Below are 9958 nucleotides of genomic sequence, written 5' to 3'. Positions count from 1 at the left end.
TCGTGCGTGCTTTTCAACAAAGCATCAAAAAAGATGGCAATCTTTTCTAAGGATTTTGAATGCGCTTGTGTCATTTTTTTCCCTAGCAATCAGAATAATGCATAGTCGTTGCCAGGTGATTTCTCATGAAGGCTAAACATTGACAAACGAGAGGATTTGAAAGTTTGGAGGGGAAAGTCGGTTGCTGCCTGCTTGTGGTGTTCTCTTGGTATTTTGTCCTTAACATCTATATTTTTCTCCTAGAGTTCCTGTGTCCACAAACAAAGGGACACCCAAAATAAACAGCTCACAACAGTGGCCCATTGCCCAGATTTAAAATAACCAACAGAAAGCCAGTTTTTTTTATTTCTGAGAGACAAAAGTAGACAACCATACCTTTCAGATCATTCTTCATTATCTGTGATCTAAAATCACGATCCACAAAGAATTAAGTGAAAGGCAGAAATCAAGGACAAACCTTCTTACGTCTCTTTCTGAGATCGCTCTAATGTCTATGCACACGCACACCCTACCCCCAAACCCAACCCCACCACTGCAGGTCAAGCCCTTTTTCTTTGCCGGGACTATTAAAATTGACTCCCTCCTGTTGACCCTGCATAATCCAGTCACTGGGGCTGAATCCCATGAGCAGGAAAAGGTCACAGAGGGAAGTCAGCAGTAACAGGGCCCAGGTGTCATCATGAGTTTAGATTTCATTGTGCCGACCCTGACAATGAGATGCCAGATTTGAAGCCCTGGATTTACAGACACACACACACACATACACACACACACACACGCACACACACACCACATACTGAGTCCTGCAAGAGGCTTGCAGGAGCATAGCTGAGCAGTGACGGAGGCTGGGCTGTGGTCATCACATGGAGAGACCTTGATGGATTCAGAGCGTGGTTTGGAAACAAAGGAGGCAGAACTTGCTGTTAGACTAAACATAGGCAGGGTAAAGGAAAGAGAAATTAAAGATAATTCCTAGATACAGTAAAATCTTGGATTGCGAGTAACTTGTTCTGTGAGTGTTCCGCAAGATGAGCAAACAAGTCTAAGAAGTTTTAACTTGATAAATGAACGATGTCTTGCAATACGAGTAGTACGTGATGCTGAACGTCACATGACCACAACTGGGCCAATGGCTCTTCTCCCTCCCTCTCTCTCTCCCTCTCACTGTGGGACTGTGGGTGATCGTCCCCCATGCTTGGATGCTCGGTCTCAGGCCACAGTGCTTGGGAGAAATCAGTGATTTTTCAAAACATTGGAAGGTGCCCACAACTGGCACCTGTGTATTTTATGTCACTTCCAAGCGCCTATGGACAGTCCCTTGTTTCTCCATCCAAGAGTGAGCTTAGGTAATGCTTTGCTTCCTTCTAGATCAGGTTGCCTGCAGATATAGACCCTTTCCTCTGCTGGCTAATGGCCAGTTACATGAAACACAGTAAATGACAAGTTTATTAACTCTGAACTGTAGTCAACATCCGTTCGAGCGTATACAATGGTCCCCATGCAGAAAAAGATTCCATTGAGCCAACAGATAGCAGTGATTCCGTTGGTGAGAGTGAAAGTTGTCCTACACAATAACCCTCCTCTCTCTTGTCTCCATCACATCAGCCACAAAAGTTTTCAAAGGGAAGAGCAGCTTAATTTGTTTATTTTTCTTCATATTTGGTATTTTCTTTATTATCTTGTATTATATGACAGTATTGTAATCATTTTTATATGACTATTTTTGGGTTGTGGAACGAATCATCTGAGTTTCCATTATTTCTTATGGGGAAATTCGCTTTGATATACAAGTGCTTTGGATTACAAGCATGTTTCCAGAACAAATTACGCTTGAAAACCAAGGTTTTACTGTATTTGGCCTTTGCAATTGGATGGATGCCGTTCTACCCTGAATTGGGATAGAATACGGAAGGAAGCAGAATTGAGAAGGGGTGTGTGGAGAAGCCAAGAGTGCACTTGGGCCATCCTAAACCTTAGACACCTTCTAGATGTGCTGATTTCCATCCTGGTGCCTGCTGCTCAGACTTCTCTGCTGGCTCGTCTCTTCTCTCTGCATTGGACGGCCATAAGCTCCACCTTTGGACCTTCTCTCTATCCAACCTCACTGCCTTAGTGACTTCCTCCAGCTACCTATATGCTGATGCTTCCCCAACTTTAATCTCCATCCCAGAATCCACCCCTGAAGTCCAGCCCCATTTGTCCAGCCGCCTATTCAACATCGCTCTCTTTAACAGACAACACAGACTTCCCTCCAATCCAGGGGTACCAGATAAAATAAAGGACACCGAGTTAAGTTAGAAGAACAGCAAATAACTTTTTAGTGTAGGTTTAAACAGCATTGCATGGGATGTACTTAAACTAAAGACGAATCTGTTGTTTAGCTGAAATCAAATTTAACCAGACATCTTGCATTTTCATTTGTTACATCTGGCAACTGGATCTGAAAATGTGTTCAACCCACTGTCTTCTCCACCCTAATTGATAGCAACTCTGTCCTTCCAACAGCTCAGCCCAAAGATACTGGCATCATCCTTCATTCTTCTCTTCCTTTCACATCCCATATCCAATCTGTCAGCAAATCCCATTGGCTCTACCTTCAAAATATATCCATAATCTGAAGCTTTTTACCAACTTCACTGCTGCCGCTCTGGTCCAAGACATGACTCACCATTTCAAGAACTGACATAGCCTTCCAGCTCTTCTCCCATCGTCCCTTACAGTCTATTCTCAATAAAGCAAACAAGGGATCTTTTAAAAAGTAAATCAAATTATGTTAGCCTTCTGCTCAAAACTGCCAATAGGTTTTCATCTCAGTCAGTATAAAACCCAAGGTCCTCATTATGGCCAACCAAGCGCCGTGGGACCTGCTCCCAATGCATCGCTTCCATTTCTTCTCTGACTTTCTCTTCTACTTTGCTTCGGCTGTACTAACCCTCCCTGATGTTTCTTGAATACAAAAAGGCACACCCCTGCCCCAGTTGCTTTTCCTTCTTCCTCAATTGTTATTTTCCCAAGATATCCACATGGCTCACCCCTTCCCTCCTTCAAGTCTTTGCTCGGTTATTCCCTCTTCAGTACGACATCCATAACCATCTTACTTAAAACTACAACACTGTCTCCTTCGTCTTGACATTCACCATCCATCTCCCATGCTCCATGCTTTCCGGCTTCTGAGATAGCACTTAATTTACTTATGTGTGTTGCTAATGGTCTCCACACCTAGAACAGCAGCTGGCATATATAGATGATCAATAAATCTTAGTGGAGTTAATAAACCTATCAAGCGATGAATCAATTAGACAGTTGATTATAAAAATGTGGAACTCCAGGGAGACATCAGGGCTGGAGATGCAGACTTGGGAGTCATCGACATGTAGAGATGTCAAAAGCCATGGGGTTGGATGAGGTCACCCAGAAGAGGAAAGCACAAGAAGGGAGCCTGGGTCATCAAAAGGTCAAATGGAGAAGGGAGAACAAACAAAGAATAAGAGTTGGCATTCCCTAAGGTAGAGGGAAAACCAGAAGGGCCTCGTGTCAAGAAATACGAGAGGAAATTGTTTCAAGAAGGCGGAGGGTGGTGAACTGAACGAAAACCTGCTGGGAAATCAAAGGAGATAAATACAAAGACGCTACCATTGAAGTTGGCAACCTGGAGGTCACCAGAAACAGTGACCAAGGTGCTCCCTGGGGGGGGTCTGGAGGATGGAAGCTCGTCTAAAGGGAGGTGATGAAGGAGTAGAGAGGAAGTAGAGGCGGCCTCAACACACAAGCCTTCTGAAGTGCGAGATGAGCGGCCCCGAAACGGGACAAGAGCTGGAGGGGGCCGAGGAGAAGAGAGGATTGGCTCACTGGGGGGTAGAGGTGAAGTCATTTCTGAACAGACATTCCCTTAGAGAAGAATGCTATGGCAGGGGTAGAGTGGTGAACCAGACATGAGAGAGGGGTGCTTGAAGTGAGTCGTTAACAAGGCAAGAGATGGGACTGGACACGAGAAGAGAGGTTGGCTACCCAGAGGGCCGACAGACACATGAAAAAACGTTCAACATCACTCACCGTCAGGAAATACAAATCAAAGCCACCATGAGATACCCCCTCATACCTGTCAGATTGGCCAACATTAACAACTCAGGCAGCCACAGATGTTGGCGAGGATGCGGAGAAAGAGGAACAATTTGCACTGCTGGTGGGAATGCAAACTGGTACAGCCATTATGGAAAACAGTATGGAGGTTCCTCAAAAAATTAAAAATAGAACTGCCCTATGACCCAGGCGATTGCACTACTAGGCATTTATCCACGGGAACCACTGTGCTGTTTTGAAGGGGCACATGCACCCCCATGTTTATAGCAGCACTAGCGACAATAGCCAAAGTATGGAAAGAGCCCAGTGTCCATCGATGAATAAATGGATAAAGAAGATGTAGTATACATATACAATGGAATATTACTCGGCAATCAAAAAGAATGAAATCTTGCCATTTGGAACTATGCGGATGGAACTAGAGTGTATTATGCTAAGTGAAATAAGTCAGTCAGAGAAAGACAAACACCATATGACTTCACCCATATGTGGAGTTTAAGATACAAAACAGATAAACACGAGGGAAGGGAAGGGAAGCAAAAATAATATAAAAACAGGGAGGGGGACAAACCAGAAGAGACTCTTAAGTACAGAGAACAAACTGAGGGCTGCTGGAGGGGTTTTGGGTGGGGGGATGGGCTACATGGGTAAGGGGCATTAAGGAGGACACTTGTTGGGGCAAGCACTGGGTGTTATATGTAAGTGACAAATCACTAAATTCTATTCCTGAAATCATTATTACACTACATGTTAACTAACTTGGATGAAAACTTTAAAATAATAATAATAAAAATACTTTAAAAAAAAGAAGAGAGGTTGACTTGAGACATGAGCCAACAGGGAGCAGGATGGAGAGTGTGGCCAAAGGCATGGCTAGTTGGGTGGTTTGGATGATGGGAAGATGAGGACGTATCTGATTACTTCTCCACAGATGTGTGTGTGTCCATCTCCCCCGTTAGGGTATAAGCTCTGAAAGGGCATTTTTCTCTGTCGCCCTTCTCCCTACTTCCCTCAGTACCGACATAATGCAAACCTGAAGGCTCGCATGGCGAGGGCTTATTTAATTCAACCGATGTACTACTGAAGGGTGGCAAATTACACCACCCCAAAATGTGCCACTTTGGCTTAAGGATTATTTTGAGTTTAAAGGCGCTGGAAAAGCAACAAATGCAAGAAGCACATGCCGGGCGGGAGGTTAAGATGACGGAAGAGTAGGGTGACCCCAAGCCTGCCTTCTCCCCTGAACAGCTAGATAAATATCAAATCATTCTGAACATCCAAGAAATCAATTGGAAGTCTTAGAAAACAAAGCTGCACATCCGCAAACACTAAAAAATGACCCGTGGAAGGTGGGAACTGCAGAGAATTAATTTGTGGGAGAAAAGAGCCGTGGATGCCACAGTGGGGAGGGAGCCCTGATCCTGGAGCGAATAGCTGGAGAGAAAGAGAGAGAGGAAGAAAAACAACAACAACAACAACAACAACAACAAACAAGAAGAAGAAGAAGAAGAAGAAGAAGAAGAAGAAGGATTCTTTGACCTTCTGTTTTGTTCCTGAAAGAAGGAGATGGAGCCCCCCCTATGAAAGATGTCCTCTTACACCAGGAGGAAACAAACATCCTTATCACCAGAGACGGGAGTCACAGCCAAGGAGATTCTGTACAAACAAAACAAGCCTTGTTAAATGAATCCTTGTCTTCCTGGTCATGGTTAACTGCCCTAGCCCAAGTCCCTTGATCTTGTCACATCTCTACCACTCACTACTCTTTGTCCAACTTAGTATGTGAACATTCCGTTCCAACTACTTCTTTGGGTCTGCGCTTTCCTCTGGGGGTCCTCGCGCACATGTGAAATCTGTGTTTTTTCTCTTGTCAATCTGTCTTCCATTGACTTCATTCTCAGGCCCATCTGGATACCCTAAGAGAGTAGACACAAAGTTTGGTCCCCTCCCTGCACTACTTTCTTCTAGCAATGTGCCACGTCGTGGCCCTATCAGGAAACAAGTACAGTTTCACACACCAAAAAAACCCTGGAAAAAAACAGGGTGGAGGGAAGAAACTACGAGTTGTAAATGTCACTTGCCTGGAGCTGCACTTAGAATAGCCAACATTTTTTTTTTTTTAACTCAAATTGGGCTGAGACAGCTAAATTACCAGCAGCAGCATGAGAAATGGGATATGAGCAAAGCAAGTGGTGGGTGCAAAGGAATTGGGAGCGTGACTCTGTCCACCTGCTTAGGTCAGGCACTTGCTGGAATTCTCCTCATCTCCTGGCTTCATTATTAGATGCTATGCCAATACTACACTAATTTCCACGAAACGGAGCATTTGGGGAGGACAACACGGTAAAAGAATCGTGCTGTAAGCAGAACACAATAGACTAATTATCTCCGTCCTGTGCCTGATAACCTACTTTCCCCAGACTTACATTTGGTCTCTAGTGGTTGCAGCCTATTTGGAGCAGAGCCTAAGGAGGGAAACACAGATCACAAGCCTTCCACAAAGTTCTCCTTGTCACCCTCCTCCTCTGAGATGCGGGGTCACTGACACCAGAGCAGGAACTCATCTGCCTACAGGGAGGACACTTCAGCTCTCAGTTACGGCTTACAGCCAGCTCGGATGAGGATTGGGACACCCAGTGTTCTCCGGCCGAGTCACCTCGAGGTTTGCTCACTAAACAGGTTCCTTTGCCACAGGGCTTTTTCAGCCTTGTACCATTGCGAAGGATTCCCAGTTTCTGGATAGGCTTCGGATCAGCATCTGGGCCACCCATACAGAATCACACTGGTTGAGTTTTCTGGGCCCGGCCGACAAGGATGCCAGGTGTCCAAAAGTAGATTCCTCGCCCTACCTGGAGAGAGAAAGGCCTTGACCGGACTCAAGGGGATCATCTGACATTCTCTACATGATCAATATGTCATTACTACAGCGGAGGAAATTAACGATAATTTTATAATATCGTCTAATCTTCAATTATGGTCAAATTTGCCCATTTTTCCAAGAATATCTTTTAGAGCTGTTTTTGTTCAAGTCAAGATCCAATCAAGGTTCACAGATTGCATTTGAGTATATGTCTTTTTTCCCAGAATTACAGGCAACCCCCCTCCCCGCTTTTTTTCCCCTAAAACTTTGACTTTTTGGAATGTCTATGCCAGTTATCTCACATTCTGGACTTTTCTGATTGTTTCCTGATGTTGTAATTTAACTGGCTCTAGTCCCTCTAGATGTTAGCTCTAGAGACCCGGATTTCATTTAGATTTAACATTTTGATAAATATATTCAGAGTCGATGTTGGGTATTTCACACTACACCATGCCACAGGGCACATAACAGTGAACTGTCTCACTACTAGTAATGTTGATTTGGTAAAAGGTGCTGACAGCCAGACCTTCCCACTGACTTGATATGTTTCCCTTTGAAGTCAGTTAACAAGGTGTGTGGTGATACTTGGGTGCCATGTAAACATCCTGTTCTTTTTTTTTTAATGTTTATTTATTTTTGAGAAAGACAGAGAGAGAGAGACAGAGTGTGAGTGGGGGAGGGCAGAGACAGAAGGAGACCCAGAATTGGAAGCAGGCTCCAGGCTCTGAGCTGTCAGCACTGAGCCCAACGTGGGACTCGAACTCACGAACCATGAGATCATGACCTGAGCCAAAGTTGGACACTTAACCGACTGAGCCACCCCAGTGCCCCTAAATTTCCTGTTCTTATGGTGATCCTCTTTATCAGGTGGTAAACATTCCAAACCCTCTCTTTTCTTTTTTTTTTTTTTTTTTTTCAACGTTTATTTATTTTTGGGACAGAGAGAGACAGAGCATGAACGGGGGAGGGGCAGAGAGAGAGGGAGACACAGAATCGGAAACAGGCTCCAGGCTCTGAGCCATCAGCCCAGAGCCTGACGCGGGGCTCGAACTCACGGACCGCGAGATCGTGACCTGGCTGAAGTCGGACGCTTAACCGACTGCACCACCCAGGCGCCCCTAAACCCTCTCTTTTCTATTTTTTAAAATGTTTATTTATTTAGAGAGAGTTGGGGGAGGGGCAGAGAGAGAGAGAGAGAGAGAGAGAGAATCCCAAGCAGGCTCTCTGCTGTCCACCATGGGGCTCGATCTCATGAACTGTGAGATCATGACCTGAGCTGAAAATAAGAATCAGATGCTTAACCAACTGAGCCACCCAAGTGGCCCCCAAACACTTTCATATTGACATATTTAATGACCTCCGGTCAGTGAGTATCCCTGACACTATTTCTGCAAAGACCATGTGGGGCCCCCCAGATTCTTTCTTGAAAACTTTAAGTCCTTTGGGAACTGAGAATCCAAGAAGCAGATCTATGATCTATTACTGGCAGGAGGCACCAAGTGGACTATTCCAAATTTAGGACGAAAGCAAAAGTAGGAGCGAGATGGGAAATACAAGCTGAGGACCAGGACGGAATTAGCATCCTCTGTCACTAGGTGTAGACTCACATGAAGTCAGTCCTCCATTTTGAGGATCCTCCTGAGTGTGGGCTTGACAAGTATTGATAGCATTTTTGAGATAAAGGTGTGGAGTGCCTTCCTGCTCCTGGGTGGGCAGAGAGATACGAAGCTAGCTACTCTATCAACAGCTGTGGCTTGCTACTGGCCTGGTTCTAGAAACTCTGGGCTGTGTGGACAGGCCACTGGGAGCAGATGGGCCTCTTTAAATCACTCTCCTTTATCCGCTGTATCATTTCAGCTTTTGGGACTCCAAGTGATAGGAAAATTGAAGAAAAAGACAGCTGGAAAATGAACTGAAAGAGAAAATGGAAACATTTCAATAACTGCTTCATAAAAAGTCCCTTGGTATTTGTTAGTTTCCCCTTGGAAGAGACGAGAAGATCAGGAATATCTTGTCCAAAATGAAATTGCATTCAGAAAGGTGGTTCCTGAAAGGATGAGAGTCCTCCCGGGGTCATTTCCAGCTAGATGAGGTCAAATACACGAACCAGAGGACAGAGCGGCCTGATCCTCAGGGAAAGAGCTCTCCTAATGTTACTTCACTCGGCCCTGGGACAAGATATGTGCCAGAAATCTGCCCAACAAACCTATGCGCTTTTTCTCTCTCCCAGAGACACTAACCCAGGCCACAGCTTCTCATGCGGCTAGTGAGATTGCATTTCAAATTGGTCCTATGCTGGACCAAGCCAAACGAGGTGAGATGAGGAGAACTTGCACAATAGGAAAGTTCCTTAATCACTCAACAACTATTTATTGAGGACTAATTGTAACTAAGTGTGGAAGTTTCAGGAGGCGAATAAATAACACCTTTCCTTGGTTTCTCCCATGCACGCGTGCTTGAACTAATGCGGAAAGAAGAACAGGAAATGAGCCAACGCAGACCACATGCCAGCTTTATTATTAATAAGCTGGTGGAGAGCATGACTCTGTAACTGCCGCTAAGTGATCTTGCTAAGTGGGTTAGACCCATTACCTACCCGGTCCCCGCTGTCCCACAAGGGCAGACCCCTATCGATAGCGTGGCAGAGAGGAGACAGGAATGCATCCTCCCTGCTGGCAGACGGGACTGACGGAAGAATCCAGACGGAGCTGAACCACATGTGCCCCGTTCCTTTTCCCAAACTCTTACCTATTTTTCAGCCATTTCTCACTTTCCAATATCTTTCCCTCTGAGCTGTCCTAATACTTTGCCACTATTACATAGCTATCCCAAAAGATCTGTAGAGTGTGCTCAGATTGCCCTAAGTTTCTCTGGCCCAATCAAAACCCTTCTTTCCAGCCCCAGTGTCCATCAGCTGATGAATGGATAAGGAAGATGTGGTTTATATATCCAATGGAATACTACTCGGCAACGAAAAAGAATGAAATCCAGCCATTGGCAACAATGCGCATGGAACTG

The sequence above is a fragment of the Lynx canadensis genome, chromosome B1, assembly GCF_007474595.2.
Source record: "Lynx canadensis isolate LIC74 chromosome B1, mLynCan4.pri.v2, whole genome shotgun sequence".
Taxonomy (NCBI): domain Eukaryota; kingdom Metazoa; phylum Chordata; class Mammalia; order Carnivora; family Felidae; genus Lynx; species Lynx canadensis.
Note: the sequence above shows the minus strand (reverse complement) of the source record.